This window comes from Dipodomys merriami, unplaced genomic scaffold, assembly GCF_024711535.1.
Source record: "Dipodomys merriami isolate MVZ:Mamm:240054 unplaced genomic scaffold, mDipMer1.0.p SCAF_21, whole genome shotgun sequence".
NCBI classification, from domain to species: domain Eukaryota; kingdom Metazoa; phylum Chordata; class Mammalia; order Rodentia; family Heteromyidae; genus Dipodomys; species Dipodomys merriami.
Window position 1 is genome coordinate 2,950,561 of NW_027203493.1, and position 14,026 is coordinate 2,964,586.

At 35.8% G+C, this 14,026-nt stretch overlaps 1 pseudogene; it reads left to right on the top strand.

Annotated features, from left to right (window-relative positions):
• Positions 1-1,989: 1,989 nt before the first annotated feature.
• LOC138834126 (olfactory receptor 5B2-like) lies at positions 1,990-9,365 on the top strand (annotated as a pseudogene).
• Positions 9,366-14,026: the final 4,661 nt, after the last annotated feature.

The following is a 14,026-nucleotide window of genomic DNA, read 5'->3' on the forward strand; positions in this document are numbered from 1 at the left end:
ACAGGATTGTGGGACAAGGCCAGCTCCCACAAAAATAGCATAGAACCAGACCCAGTACTGTCAAAAAAAATCATTCATTCTTGATACTCTTGTGCTTTTTCTCCTCCCACAAGATAGAAATAGAAATGTATATACTTCAATTCCATAGGAAACTCATAATGCAAGAAAATGGACACTGACTTTCACACGCTGATAACTGCACACACACAGAGTAAATTTGCCAGAATTAAAGGCAATTTGGATACTGTGGTCATTAATTTTCTATGTTAACTTGACTGGACTGAGAGATATCATTATAATGAATTAAATATTTTTCTGTAGGTGTCTGGGATAATTTTTCCAGAGGAACTTATCTAAGTATTGCCAGCCAACAAACTTGGTAAAGATTCATCATCAGCAGTGTGAGTCTATCATCTAGCTAAATAGATATAAAAGTAGACGAAGAGCAATGTTCTGTCTATCAATGTTCTCTTTTTCTCCCCTCTTCTTCCTCCTCTCCCCTCTGTTCCTTTTCCTTTTCCTTCCTCTCCTGTTCTCCTCTCTCCTCTCTCTTCTCCCCTCTTCTCTTCTGTCACTGTCTCTGTCATCTCTCTCTGTCTGTCACTCTCTCTCTCTCTCTCTCTCTCTCTCTCTCTCTCTCTCTCTCTCTCTCTCTCTCTCTCTCTCTCTCTCTCTCTCTCTCTCTCTGTCTCCCACCTTCTTTCTCTCCCTCACTTCATCTTTATTTTCTCCTCTCCTTTAACTGGAAAAGCTGGAACATCTATCTCTTGGACATTAGGACTTCTAATCTATGCCTGATATCTTGGGCTTTGGTTCTTCAAAACAACACCAGACACATCTCATCTCCTCTTTCTCGGGATTTGAACTCAAACTAAATTTACACATCTTTACTGCTCTGCAGCAGCACAAGAAACATTCAAGGACTTCCCGACTGCCATAGCCCCATCAACCATCTTCCTACTAGATGTGACTCCACTTACTCTCTTGATTCCATTTGACTGAAGAACACTAACCAATTAAACTAGTAAAAGAAGTAAAAATAAATTAACAAAATAATCAGTAATGAAATGAAAGCAAATAATGAGTCAGTAAATTCAAAAAATAATAAAATGAATAAAACACCAACAAAAACCAATAAGAACTGATGGTTCTCCCTGTTTGTTATTACAAGAAATTACTGCCTGCATTTAGAATATGGATAATAATTTAGATTATCTCAGTGTCCATAATTTAATTACAATTGCAGTGTCATTGTCACATAGGGCAATATCTCAGGCACCAGATTTTATAATCTGATACTGTAGGACCATTATTTAACTGCCAATAGATTTGTGGAATAGACATAGAATTTTAATGAATGAGAGGTACAACGTTCCAGACAAAACCACTACAGTAGCTTTAACAATATGACAATATCTAACCTCAGAATAAGTCATAAGAAAAAATGCAATATACAATCCTGTGGTTAAGTGACAACATAGTCAAATAAAAGATTTCACACAAAAATGGAATGGACTAACAAATCTTTGAGCTAGTGACAGCTCAAAAGCTGGGCATTTTCCAGACTTGTTTCTGTGATTTGTCAACAGGAAACAGTATTTTATTGTAACAATGAGTCGTATAAGACACTATGTTGAAAATGAACTTTACAACTTTGGGGGGTGGGAGGGATGAATTGGGGAGGGAGGGAGGGAAGGGATGGTAGGGGGAAAACAAAGGAGGAGGTAACAATACTCAATAGGAAATGTACTCATTACCTTACTCATATAACTCTAATCCCTCTGTACAGTATCTTTGCAATAAAAAAGAATGAATTTAAGAAACAAGTGAACAAGTGAAAAGATGGGTTCCAAGGAAGAAATCTTGAGGAAGATGGCTCCCATGGAATAATGACTGCATCTTGAACTCACATTGTCCAATCCCAGCTCAAAATTTGTATCACTGTCCTTCTTTTCTTATGGCTACAGCAGTTAGAGACTCTCAAGGAACATGGATATGGAGGTAGGACAGGATAGAATTGGTTCAGTTCATGCTGCTGGAACTGACCAGTAATCCAGCCTGCAGGTCCCCCTCTTTAGAACCTTCTTGTTCTTCTACATCATCACCCTGTTTGGAAGCCTGTGGATGGTCTTACTAACTTGGACTTGTGTCTCCACATTCCCACGTGTATTTTCCTTCTTCACCTGTCTCTAGTGGATGTGTGTCACTCTTCAGCTGTCACTGCTGATCTCCTCACAGCAGTCAAGGACACTTTCTACAATGCTTGTACTGCTCAAATGTCCTTTCTGGCCTTCACTACTGTGGAAAGGTATCTGTTGGTTTCAGTGGGCTGTGAACACTATATTCCAGTGCGTAAGCCCCTTCCTTGGCATGACAGCCCACATGACAACTAGTGTGTGAGATAGTCTGACCATACGCTCCTATGCTTGTGCATTCTTAAATCCTCTGTTCATGTGAGGGACACATCGAGTCTCTCCTTCTATGAGTCCAAGGTGGCCTGTCACTGGTCTGTAATGCTCCAATAGCCATGTTGGTATGCTAGTTCTCATTTACATAATGAGCTTTAAAGTGGAGGGGGGTTGCCCTCTTAGTTATCTGGATAGCTTACATGTTTATTTTATAGCTTACATATTTATTTTATCATCATCTGCAAGATACCCTCAAGTGCTGGATTTTGGACAGCTGTGCCCACCTGGGCCTTCCACTTCACTGCAGTCTCTATTTTCTACAAGACTTGTTCTCCTGTACAGCATGGATAGTGATTAAATCTCCTCTGTGTTTTACCCAGCGGTTAAACCCATAAAGAGCCCTGTGGTCTACAGCCTGAGGGATAAGGAAGTCAAGAATACATTCACTAAGATTTTACTGGAGATAAGCAGACTTAACCATTTTAATTTTAATGAAGCAGGATTCACAAAACTTGGATTTATCCCTCTAATATCCCTTTTATGAACTATTCCCTTTTTAAAGGAAATTTACCTGTAATCCCATTAAAGTTGATCTATATAGTATTTCTCTTGCTTCTGCAAGTGTACTGCATACAATGAAAACACATTATATAGAGAATCATAAAACTGAAAGAGAAATAAGAATGACTAAGACATTTTGAGGTTAGCTTCACACTTAGGAAGGATATTGGCATGATGGTTTTAAAGGACATGATACTGGCCACTCTTGTTGTATCAGCAGTTTGTATAACTTAACTATTTTCAAAAATAGCTGTAATTGCACACATATATCTAAGTGTTTGGCCTCACTAGACATCTGACAAGAAGAAACTTCATAATCACTTGGATGTTATAACAAATTCTGAATGTTCTCAGGGTCACTTAATAACACTCTATTTATTTTGACGACAGCACTACTTCAGTACTGAATTGTACAGCTTGCTGTCTCTAGAAGGCAGTGGCTGAGGGAGCGTGTGTATGCTCTGTACTAAGAGTAACTTAATACATATCCTAAGGAGTTAGATTCAAATATGTTTTGTTAAATGGATAAATAAGATCCGGAGCTCAAACCCTGCTTTGTGTGTCTAGAATAGAGAAGTTTTTTTTTGTTTTTTTTTTTTTACAATGGAGTGACCATTGCTTCTACAGCTTGAGGGGAGCCAATAGTGAGGACTTTTCTTATTTAAGTACTGTGTTACTAGGGTTCTCTATGTGTTTATATTTAATTATCATAGCTCTGTGAAATAATACATATATAGAGAAATATATGTGGAAGATATATATATAGAGAGAGAGAGATGAAGTGTCTTAATGGAGCCCCTTACTTTGTGTTTTCTCTTTATGAAGTGAGAAAAAGGGAGTATATGTATATGTGTGTATATACATACATACATACATACATACATACATACATACATACGTACATACATACATATAGTATACTATACTATATGGAAATATGCTCTATAAGTTTACATAAGAAAATAGAGAAAATACAAGATATTCTGAATAAATGAATTAGGAGAGTTCAAATTCAAAAATTTTGTGAAAAAAATTTTGACAAGTTGTTTTGCAGCTTGGTATGATTCACCCAAACAAATATATAACATTAGAAAATAAATCTGGTTGCTAGAAATCTACTCTTATGAAATGAAATTTTATATCTACATGAAGCTCTTTATCCAATAGTTAGATCAGTCATATTCATAATCACTAAACACTAAAACTAACGTAAATATTTCAACCAAAGAAGAGCAAAAGAACCTAAAATGTGGATATAATAAAACACACGTAATTTTTGTTACCAATGTCACACAAGTGAGTATATATGTAGAACTCAAGTAAATGGTAAATGCCAGACCCGTCGACCATGTATCCTATAATATAGTTGAGGATACTGTAGCAACGTTCTTGGATTAAAAAAACCTATTTAAGCCTAGCACCGGGGGCTCATGCCTATAATCCTAGCTACTCAGGAGGCTGAATTCTGAGGATTGAGATTCAAAGCCAGCCCATGCAGGAAAGTCTGTGAGATTCTTATCTCCAATAAACCAACAGAAAACCAGAAGTGGTATTGTGGCTCAAGTGGTAGAGCACTAGCTTTGAGCTGAAGAGCTGAGGGACAGTGCCCAAACCCAGAGTTGTAGCCCCACGACTAACAAAAAAAATAAATCTATATGATGCCATGGTACTTTTTAGGAGAAAAAGTTATCAATGATAGGTTCAGATAAATTTGTTTAGTTAATTGTGCTCTTAGATGCATGACAACCTACTCAACAAAATTCTTAAAACTCTATGGTCAGCATTACAGTAAGACATATATGTATTAATTAGGAAAGTTTTAAAAACAAAAAATAACTAGAAATGCAATATGCTTGAATAGTAAAAATAACCAGTGTGACTTGCCCTCCCCCCACCATGGACCAGATAATTGTTGCTGCCCTAGGAATGTAAGATGAGTGCTGTGGATAGTCTCATGGGTTTTATCTCCAGAGATATTTGAGACTAATTATCTACAGATCTCAAAATGATTCGCTTAAATCACAGTATTATTCAATATCAATTGTTTTAAAAGGTGTCCATTACATTCATTGCTTTGCTGGATCTCATTTATTCATGGAATGATTGTAACTGTTGTTATATATAAGCCATCTTCTGACCTGAGGATTTGTTATGAACTTTCAATGGTCAGGAAAACACTTAAAGACAATAACTACATCGATTGACTTTTAATTAACAATCACTTGTGTTTTATCTAAAAAATAATGATTACAGACCTCACTCATTTGTTATTCACATATACAACCTGTGCTTGATAAGAAATATGGAACCTTACATTTATTTCACAAATGAAAAGTAGCAAAGTGAACCCATATGAAAAGAATTCATGGCAGATTTAAAAATGGATCAAATGCTAATGTTCTTTTCCTTTCCCTGCTTAAAGATTTTTTACCCTGGCCCAAGAGATCTCAGCCAAAACTTTTGAGCAACCCATGACTTTATGATCTCAGACTTACTGTTGTAAATTGACAACTTGTCAGTCTCATCTGAGAAACAGGTAAATTCCTATATTCCATAAACACTGTTTGTAAGAAACATATTGCATACTAAAACATGGGGGCAGCTCTACTTAACTGTGGGTTATTTCAAAAGAAAAACATGGTTTCAAAATTTGTATAAAGAACTGAAGTGAGACTGTTGTATGAATGCCAAAGCTTATAGAATATAGTGTTCAAGTATTCTAATGACACACTATGTACTTTTCAAAAAATAGAAACAAAAACAAGCCACTCAGGTTAGCTGGAGATTTTCTCATTTCTCTTTATTAGAAGCAAAGAAATAAGCAAGCAAATGACCCTTCTTAAAATATACATAGATGCTACCTAAATGAACCCACCATTCATTTAAACCTTTTCCACACAATCTCATATGGACTGTTAAGAATATAGCTGTTGTTGTTATTATTATCATTTTTGCATCTATACACATGGACAATGAGAGAACTAGAGGCATACTATTACTGAAGATAGCTCTAATTTTTTGGTTTTTTATTATAGCTATAAAGATTTAGAGGATTGGATGAGTTCTTAATCTTCAATTATCTTGAGATAAAGTAATGATGGTAATTAGTAATAATAAAAGACCTTACACACAACATGCTCATATACACATAAATTCATATTCATATGTAGATACCTTTCTGAAGGACAAAAATATTAAATAGGTCCTATCAGGGACTGGGTTATTACTGAGAAGGGTAGACAAATGAGGAGGGGGAAGGAGAGTGAATATGGCCAAAATAATTCATGTCTATACTTCATGTATTTTGTGTGAGAAAAAAATAGAACAATGAGGATTGTTGAGTAGTTTGAGAAGTGGGTTAAAGGGGATGAGGGAAAGTGAGGGAGAAGGTGAGCTGATCAAGGTACATTGTGTGCAAAAATGGATGTGCACAGTGACAATAAAATCTCCTTATATACATGATATATAAATATATATGTTAGGAAATGTTTTAAAGACCATATAATTAGTTGTGGAACACAGTGCTTATTAAAAGTAGTCATGTGTGCTAATAGTTGACAAACACAATGTCCTTTTGGAAGGCTCATGAACAAAATTACCAAAGATCCAGTAGAAAGACTGACAGGAAATAGAAATTCATTTCATGTGAATATCTTTCCATATGCAACCTATCATCTTTTTCAGATTCAAACCAATAAACTGAGCAAAGTGTGATGGTACATTCATGTAGTTCTGTCTACTGGAGGTTAAGGCAAGAGTATTGTTTTAGACTAGAAACTCTGTCATAACCAAAACAAAGCTAGGAAATTCCTGTTGCTGCATGACAACATACTCAAAATATTCCACAAAATGGAATGTGCCAACCAAACAAATCTGTGAGCCAGCAACATCCCATAAGCTGGGGGCTTGCAGCTTTGTTTTCTGTCATTTGGCAACAGAGAGACAATAATGCAAGAATTAGTTTAAGCAAAACAAACTCTTTCACCCAAATGAAAATATGAATTTTTAAGGAAGAAATTTGGAGAAAGAACGGCACAAAAGAAATTCCAGGAACAGCCACAAAGCTTGGAGCAAGAATATAGAGAAAGACTTCAGGGCACAAAGACTCTTTGTGATCCCAGAGTTAAGTGAAATGCAAATAGATGAGGGAAGCTTCTAAAAATCAAATGTAGCTGAAATGGCTACCATACAGGTCAGCATTCACCTGAACAAAACATGATAGACAGTGCTCCTGAGATTGTGTTTAACACCCAGGATTTTATCTCTATTATTTCATTTAAACCTCCCAATAAGGGCTGGGAAGGTGGCTCAGTGGTAGAGTGTTTGCCTCTCACGCATGAGGCTCAGGGTTCAATTCCTCAGTACCACATAAACAGAAAAAGCCAGAAGTGGTGCTATGGCTCAAGTGAAGAGCCCTAGCCTTGAGCTGAAGAGCTGAGGGACAGTGACCAGGCCCAGAGTTCAAGACCCACAACCGACAAAAACAAAAACAAAAAACTTCACAATAATATTTCATTCCAGGTCTCATTACTTGTTTATATTGCAGATAGAAATATAATGGGAAGGGAGAACTCCTAGATGGTAATTGATGAGCACAAGCTACGCTATGCATCTCTTCCGTTCATGAGGTGCTTGCTCTCAGAACTACGTCTGCAGGTTAAATTTGCTTCCACCACAATACTTGTCTAGCCTACTTCAAGGCATCATAAAAATGTTTCATTCTGATTTCTCAGTTGAAGTTATCTTTATCCAAATGAAAATTTCATGACTTTCTCCATACTATTGTCAAGTTTAAATGTGCTCATCTGTGGAGAGACCTTAAAATGTAGCTCAGAGCTTATTAATTCATTCGGGAACTTTTTCTACTAGAAAGGGTCATGCACTCTTCTACTTTTTGTTTTCTGGATGTTATCTCTAATGGAAGATAAATACACAGTAAAAAGGGTGATATTACCATACAATGAATCACTTACATACTTCCCAAAGAGATCATCCTCAGTTTAAACTTAAGGAAGACAAGAAGTAGTTCCAGCATGTAATGAATTTTAGATTAGACTCTCAGATTAAATGTTTTATGGATCCATTACCAACTAGTAAGTAATATGGATAAATTGCTCTACTCTTTGTGCTTCATAATTTACGTGAGTATAACAACAATTATTAAAGGAGACAATAAATGTGCATGTAAATTTTCTACACCCACTCCTGGCTGGTAAGCAATATTTAACTAATTTAATTTTAATGAGTTCAGGAGAAGTCAATTGATAGACTTGTTCACATAAGTTATTTTCATGGTATCACCTTCTTCATCGTCTATATCATCACATAAGTTATTTTCATGGTATCACCTTCTTCATCATCTATATCATCACGCTGGTTGGGAACCTGGGGATGGTCCTCCTGATTCTCTTGGACTCTCGTCTCCACACCCCCATGTACTTCTTCCTTGGTAATCTCTCTCTGGTGGACTTTTGCTACTCTTCCGCTGTCACTCCTAAGGTCATGGCTGGGCTCCTCATGGGAGACAAGTTGATCTCCAATGCTTGTGCTGCTCAGATGTTTTGCTTTGCTGCCTTTCCTGGTGTGCAGAATTACCTGTTGGCCATAATGGCTTATGATTGCTACGCAGCAGTGTGTAAGCCCCTCTATTATACCACCACTATGACAACCAGTGTGTGTGCGTATCTGGTCATAGGATCTTATGTGACTGGTTTCTTGAATGCCTCCATCTACGTGGCGGACACATTCAGTCTGTCCTTCTGTAAGTCCAATGTGGTCCATCACTTTTTCTGTGATATCCTGGCAGTCATGGTTCTCTCTTGCTCTCATAGGAATGTTAATGAGCTGGTTCTTATGTATCTAGGGACCTTCTATATCTCTTTTTCCCTCCTGGTTAACTGGATATCCTATATATTCATTTTTATCACCATCTTAAAGATGCACTCGGGCATCAGAAAGCTGTATCTACTTGCACTTCTCACTTCACGGTGGTCTTCATTTTCTATGGGACTGCTATCTTCATGTACTTACAGCCCAGTGCCAGTCATTCCATGGACACTGACAAAATCACATCTGTGTTTTTTGTTTTTTGTTTTGGTCCGGTCATGGGGCCTGAACTCTGGGCCTGGGCACTGTCCCTCAGCTCTTCAGCTCAAGGCTTGTGCTCTACCACTTGAGCCACAGAGCCACTTCCGGCTTTTACTTTTTGCTTATGTGGTGCTGAGGAATTGAACCCAGGGCCTCAGATATGCAAGGCAAACGCTCTACCACTGAGCCACCTTCCCAGCCCCCACATCTGTGTTTTACAGTGTGGTCATCCCCATGCTGAACCCTGTGGTCTACAACCTGAGAAACAAGGAGGTCAAGAATGTACTCAAAAAGATCTATTTAGCCTAAGAATGACCTTAAAGGCTTTTCTTTCAATGATGTAGGAATCTTATCTCATTTCTCTCAGACTTTTTTATGACCAGAGTCACAGTTTTAGACTGAGATTTAAATAATTGTTCATAAGGGGTTCTCCAAATTTTGTGAATATGAAGCGATATGTTTGGAATCATAAGACCTGAAGAGGATATGTGGAGTATTCTTGTCATAGCATTGATGAATGATACTGATGTGATGGTTTTAATAGTTATGTCATTAACCATTCTAGTAAAAGCAGTTTGTATAAATTATTTTGAAAAATAGCTACAATCTGTGTGTGCGTGAAGAACTTCATAATCACCTGAATCATCTATATTCTGAATACTTCCTATTGCTGGCAGCATTAGTAAATGGGTAGGAACTCTAGGTAGAACTTTCTGTCACTATCTGCATACAAATAAAGAAAGGTGTTTGATTTCCAGAAATGAAAAGAGCTGGAATTTAGTACGCTTTGATGAAAAGAATGAACTAGGTTGTGATATTTAACGCTGTCCTTGTTAATCATTTCTTCATTCTGAATACTTAGATAGAGCCGATTTACTATCAAAATACCATTTAGGTCTAAAGCTCAAGGGAAGCAAATGCCATGGACACTTCTTGTTTCAGGCATTGCAGTAGTAGATTCCATATATGTTCAAATTTACTTTTCACAGCGCTGTGAAATAAGTACTCTGGGTATTGGATGGTTACAAAGCATGACACTGGATTCAAAAAATGGCAATCATGTTTTTTATTGGATATTCAGTCTGTTAATCAGTTCCTAATCTATACAATCTAGGTAAATTACTGAATAACTTCTACTTGTAATGCAGCATAAATGATCTTCAGTAATATACTTCTAAATGCTAACATTGTTTCTATCCATAATTAATCTGTCTTCTGATTCTTCTTAACTTTCATTTAACCCTCCCACTCTCTCTCACACACAATCCTATATCCCACATCCTTGTATATAACTTTGTGATTGCAATTTATACTGATTTGTATCATATGAATACAAATGTCAGTACGCAGGTTTTTTCCATTTTCATACTTTTACCTGTATAAAGCTCCTATATTAATAGCAGGTAGTATAATGATAATGGCAATAGTAGCGATGGTAGTAGAATTTGATATTAATCAGTACTTGCTATGAAATTGAGATTGCCCTAGGCATTCAAAATGATTGTATGTATTATCTGTTCCACTTAAATAGATAAAATGTTATTAACAAAATCATACAGATAAAGTGACACACAGAAAAATTATTTTGAGCTATAGTGTCTGGAATGGTGCAGTAAGATTATGTATCTTATGCTATTCTTCATTCAGGACTAGAAACAGTGCTGAAATAAAGTATCTTTTGGTATGGTTATTTCATTTGTTTGACTGTATCTATCTGATCATGGGATAATTTGATCATATTATAGCTCTGTCTTTAATTTTTAAGAGATCACCGCATTGTCCATAATGGCTGTGCTAACATATCTTTACCAATAGTGTGCAAACTTTTCTCCAAAGTCTCACCAGCATTTGTTAACTTTAGTCTTTTTCATAATAATCATTCTTACTGGGATGAGATGATATCTCACTGTGGATTCAATGAGCATCTCCTCGACAATTAATGATGTTGAACAAAGTTCAGATGTCTCTTGGTCATTTATATTTCTTCCTTTAAAGAGGTGTCTATTCAGGTCTTTCCCATGTTTTAACTGGATTATTTTATTTTTGCCATTGGGTTGTTTAAATTTCTTGTGCATTCTAGAGAATAACCACATTGTCAGGTGCATAGTAGGTGAATAATTTTCCCATTTTGTAAGTTGTCTCTTTTTGGCATCAAATTAAAATTTTACTAACATAAAGTAAATTAAAGATGTCTTATATAGTCAAATATAGCCTAATGCATTATAAGAATATGTCACAAGGTGATTTCATCATTGAGTAGTCATGGTGTGTGTGTAAATGTGTGTGTATGTGTGTATGTATGTATATATATATATATATATATATAGGATAACAATTCAAGCTATAATCAATATAATTAATAATTATAATAATTATAATTATTCATAATATAATTCATATAATTAATATGAAGGCTATAATTAATATTTTACTTGGGATTTTGGCTGACAGTAAATTTTAGGTGAACATATATACAAGAGACTATGTATATGTCCATTTGCTTGACTGTACCATCTCTCATGCACACACATGCACACACACACATGCACACACACACACATACACACACACATATGGTCATGATTATCTTGATATCAGAAGCAGAATATTTCTGCTTGAAATTAGAAATTTGTAAGTCAATATCTATGAAGAAGAAGTTGCAAAAAATCCTTTGTAAAATACTAATAAATTAAATTCAACATCCATTACAAGGATCATTCACCAAATGAGATTCATCTCAGGAAGAATCCAAGGATGGTTTAATGAACTCAAATTAATAATATAATAACGCATTAACAAAGTGAAGGGTGAAATCTCTAGATTAGTCATTTCAACAGATGCAGAAGAATCATTTGACAAAATATTCCTTAAGAACAACTCAACATATTTGCATTGAAGATTCTATAAGTATATATAAAGCCCATATATAAAAAGACATCATAGAAAATATCAAACTAAGTGGTCAGGAATTAAAAGCTTTCCTTTTAAGAGTAGACATAAGACTAGAGAGAAGATAATACCTAATTTTTAAAGAGATAATTTAGACATTAACATAAAAGAAGGGATTCCAAATATTAAAGGATAAGCATTCAATCTTGATTGCTGGAGGGTAATTTATAAGAGAAAGAAAACCCACTTGCCTACAGATATCAGAAAATTTCTAAGTTGCAGGCACAGACACAATTCTATGATGTACATCACTCCATTTTATCATTTCTCAATCAAAGGTAAGGAAACTGAGCTCAGCAAGTGGATTTAAAATTCCCATGTCCCTGAATCATATATGCCCATCTGTTGTAAACTGAGGAAATGAAAACAGAGAGATTATCATACTTCTAAACTTCATATTGGCCTTATATTTAATTGTAACACCTTAAAGAATAAATACAATAAAGTGAAAATTTAATAGTGATGGTAGATAGAAAGCAAAGTAAGTTTAGAATCTATTTTAATATCAACAGTCAAAATAAATGTAAATAATTATATGCCCAGCTTATGCAAATTGCATAAAGCTAAAGCTGAGAGGAATAAAACAATGGCAATGATTACTGCAAATGCACAGGTATTCTTGAGCCATCAGTCCACTGTTCCTGCACACAGTTTAGCATCCTTTCCCCGAGGTAAGTAGGAGGTGAATAGAGTAGGTGGAAGGAGCAGATAAATGGACCTCAGAGGGAGACTCCCCTGAGAGCTTTGTAGTTGTGTAATGTTCACCTACTTTCCCAATCATTAAATTCTGAAATCCCACAGTGACTCCACATGACAGCATTTTAAAGGGGCCAGTGTGTGAACACAGTATACAGTCATCATTTACTGAAATGGATGGTTTTATTGTAGAGCAATTCTTTCTCCAAACATGATTTGCAGTGTGGCTGCAACCCCTGGGAGAGAAAAATGCTATAAGATCAAAATTGTATTGGATCACACCAGAAGAATAATCTTTACTAAAACCTTGTGCACTACTCTTACTTGCTAGCACAAACACAATTCTATGATAGATGTGGGGCAATCCGTTTTATGATTTCTCAACCACAAATAAGGATACTAAGCTCAGCAGATGCTCAATAACTTTTCTATGAACATGGTTCCATGCATGATAGGCATGATATGTTATGTGTTAGAGATTCAGGGTCCTTTTGACTTATTCTTCAATGATGAATCTGACTTCATATAGAAGTACAACTCAAGATTTCCTTTCCCTTCTTTTCAAGATGCAAGGTAAGGTTCTATATTTAATAAACTTATTAGTGAAAGGTAAATTAGTGATCAATGATGAAAAATGGACCACCTATATCTTCTGTTCATATTGGGCTGAATTCTTTTTCTCAAACTTTGACGAAGTTCTGGGATCCAAATTCTTTGAAGTATTTTATTTTACTCAGTAGACAGCACAATGATGTGAAATTACATGCAGGAGTAGCAAAAGCTAGGATATCTGATGCTGTCATTAAGCAGATGGTAATTATCTCATTTAAGTATGTTGTGCCATCATTGAAAAGACAGCTCAGCCAGAGTCAAATGACACTTTATTAGCGTCTACAAATTCATTCTGAAACCACCAAAGTACCCACTTTTTTCCACCTTAACTTCCAAAAGTCTCACCCTTTTGTTACATTTTCATACAGAAAATATGTCACACAGTGATTAAAAGCACATTCACAAGAACCAATTAAATGTTAATTTGCATCTTGAATATCTTATACGAGGCATAGAGTTTTAGGAAGGCATCTAAACTCTCCTGCTTCCATTTTGTTTAATGGTCAGTGAGATTGTATTCATACATGTAGGAGTATGTGTGCATACACACTCCACCTCTTCCCCCAGGGCTATCTACATTAACTTTTAGATGGCATTCATCTAAAACATTCTTTGCACACAAACCGGTCTTATTTTCAATGTCGCTATTTCTAGCTAGAAATAGAAATTTCATGTGCAGCCAGTTTATTGTTACTAAACTGGTGAGTTTTGTT